Consider the following 3,662-nt stretch of genomic DNA (forward strand, 5'->3'; position numbering starts at 1 on the left):
ATGAACCTATGTATGGCAAAGACTAGTTGGTTCATGGAGACTACCAAATAGGTAAGACCTACCTTAAAACAGATGCTGCCAGCTGCAGTGACGTGAATGTGAAAAATCACCAAAATTCGTAGAAATGGAATTAAATAGTGAATAAGCTATGTAAATGAACCTTGATGAGTCTATTTTCATATGGAAGAAACGAAATGGTCATAGGAGTTACATGTTAAGAGATATTAATGCTATTGTGAGACAGGGCCAGAACGGTTTCTGGGTTCCCTGTCGCAACTTTAAAAATTTACTATAAATTATACAGAAAGAATTAGGCGACATACCTTATATGTACAGATTCCATTTTGAGTCTAGTTTCATTAGAAACAAACGACACCAGCATTAAAGCCCTGTACAGAGAGATATTCAAGTTATACCGCGCGAAGGTCAGAGCAGTCGATCCCTGTAACATGGGTGACTTTAACTAATAAACTGTACCAATTGGCCCATCCAAAAATTCTAGAAATAAATCCATGGATGGATATATGAGTCAAAATTCAGGGAAAATTTACGAAACCAGTTTTCGAGTTTTGAAACTCGAGATATGATTTTTAAGGCGACGGTGATGCAGTCTTCCAGCCTGACTGGAAATGTCAAATTGGTGGGCAAACCATGTGAACTTGGCTTGTTAACCCCTCGTGTCCGACACCGGCAATGGTCTCAGGTTCGGGGTGTTACATATAAGCTTTATTTCTTTGAATTGCGAACTTACTAAGCTGTGAAGCTTACTTTGTGTTATTTTTCTATGTTTTGTGGTGCCTCGGATGTTTGCTCGAGTTGGAAGTCAATGAAGATTGAATCACACTATCCGGTTATTAACTTACTGTATTTTTACATTTTGGGGTTTAGATATATGGCATGTATAGGCTAGTGTTAAGATGATATGATTTAAGTGGTGATTTTAGCCATGTGATTTGGTTTGTAAATGTTGATGTGTATTGGCTATTTAAGTTGGCTGAAAGTATGTGTTTCATAAATGACATATGTGTTGTATATATAATGCTTTTGTGTTGGCATATCTTAGTATGAAGTATAAATGATGAATTTGTAACACCCCAAACCCGGCCTGGATGTTATGACCGGATCTGATGCGCCACATTGATGCGTTCAAAACACTTAGTTTGGAAAAGTGAGTTGGTTTTGTAAAGACACTTTTAAAAGTAAGTTAAAGTGAATGGAAGTCTTGCACTGGTAGGAAAACCAAGAAGAAGAGGAGGTGAGTCCGTCGGACCTGCTTAAGTACCAAGCTCTCTTGGATCCAATCCTAGACATGCACACCGCCATTGCCACACTCTAACATCTCGTATAATTTTGAGAAAACCGTTTGATTATGACCACTTAAGAAAATGATTAAGGTTGCAAATCGTTTGCTTAAAAATATTTATTTTCTTGGGAAAACATTTACTTTTGGAAACTTTGCACGTCATCGTGATCTTTTTAAAACAAGTAGATTTTATAAAACGAACCTAGTGCTAGCAGTTTAATAATCCCCAAAATATAAGTAATTAAAAAGAGCGACCTTATTACAACTTTAAGCATAATAAAAATAATCCAAAATAAATGCTAAACTTATTTAAAATCGGCAATCAATCTTCATGGCCACTCTGAATCCCTTGACTCCAAGTCCTCCAATTCTAGGGCTCACTGCAAGGATGGAAGAGGAAGGGGGTGAGTTTGGGAAAACTCATGTATAAAAACCCATCCAAAGCCCAATTCAGCTCGAGCCCATTGGGCCTAAGCCCTATTCAGATAACAATACAGTGGCGAAGCCCTTTCCGAATCGATGAGCAAGGCCTTAGCCCTTTTTACATAACAGTGTGGCCCATAGGCCCGTTCAAGAACATGTGTAACAACAAGTAATAATGAATGCAAGCCCATCTGGGAGACTACTCAACCCACCAACCGCTACACCGCCTGTACCAACCCTACACACCATGTGGGAATATCTCAACCCACCCACCTTACACACCACAGTTAAAAAGAAGCACTCAAATTCAGTCGATTGAGGCAAAGCCTCCGATCGTGGATGAACCACTTTCAATACTTCCTCCATTAATACCCCAATCCCATGCAAGATATTAATAAATGCATATCATGCAAAATACGGTAGTAATCAATCAAGCGATTCACCAATTTAAAACCCTAGGGGTATATCGGTAATTTTGCTCTTTAGGGGTAATTTACGTAATTTTGCTCTTTAGGGTAATTTCGTGATCTACGCCATGCACAAGCTAATTCAGTAATTTTATCAGTTTTATGCAATTTGATTCCACCATCTACCTAACAGGCTAATTTGCCCATCTCGTACCCATATTGGTCCGTAAGCCCATTGGGCCCAGTTTTGGCCCATCGAGCCCCTTTTTCCGAAATACGCTAAAACGTCCATGAACGTGCTTGCCACCTTGCGGTGCAGATCTAACAATTACTCTATGCCTTGAGAGCATTCGCATACTCACATACATGACCATGAAATGCCGAATTTGACATTTCGCTTTTGCCGAATTGAACTAAGAAAGGGTGTTAAATACACACCGATTTCTGACGACCGCCTTGAGATCCCTTCGATGTCCTACAATTTATTAGCACAGTTCTTATTTACAAACTATAATCACTAAACCCCAAAACTTACTTATCCATGATCGAACCATATCCCTAAAACCTTTGAAACCTTACCTTTTGCCAAAATCGATAGTTAGCTCGAATCGATTGCTCCAATGAACCACGCCTTAGATTCAACGCTTAAGAAGACTCTAGTCACCGAAAGAAAACATTAGTTAAAGACCCTTAGAGCCATATGCCCAAATCGATGCCTCCCTAGATTTTAGGGACTTGACTTTTCAAGTTGTAAAATAAGACTAGATCCGAAGTGATGAGCACTTACCACTTGTTCCTCTTTGATTTCTACGCAGATCGATGCGATTTATCCTCTAAATGATGGTAGAACTCGAATCTAGAAGATCTGAAGTTTCGCTATAAGTCCCTAAATCTATGGTATTTCGGCTTTTTAGGTGATGAAGAAGATGATGGTTTGAGGCTATAACCTTGGAGTAACGATGCTTGAAGCAGATATTAAGGGTTTAGAGAAGATGAATGTTGATCACAAGGAACAAAAATCTTGAAGGATTTGGCTTTGGAGAAATCGGCACAAGTAGTGAGTTTTGATTTCGACCTTTTAATGGCGATTGGTGATGAAGGTTTAATGGAAGATGGGATCGACAAAGAAGGTGAATAAGATGGTCGAAGGTTTGGCTAGAAGGAGAAGCATAAAGGAAGAGAAAACATGGAGGAAAAGAGAAGAAGAAAATTCGCACAATGAGAAATAGACTTGTGTTTTCGGCTTTGTGAGAATTGAGAAAAGATGAAAGAAAGCTTCGGTGGCTAACCTAATTCTCCAAGATAGAAAAGAAAAGAACCTAACCCTAATATTAAATTAGAGCAATCGCCCATCTCCTAAGGCCCTTGTCGAAATTTACTTGTGTGATCACATGGCTAGTACATGCCTAAAAATTAAAAGAAAAACAATATGCCTACCTTACAACTTGAACCTGGACCTCCAATTCCTTCCCAGCGCCACTTTTTAGGAACTTAGTGGCGTCACCTTGCCACTTTACCAAGGCCTTATT

This window comes from Gossypium arboreum, chromosome 13, assembly GCF_025698485.1.
Source record: "Gossypium arboreum isolate Shixiya-1 chromosome 13, ASM2569848v2, whole genome shotgun sequence".
Lineage (NCBI taxonomy): Eukaryota > Viridiplantae > Streptophyta > Magnoliopsida > Malvales > Malvaceae > Gossypium > Gossypium arboreum.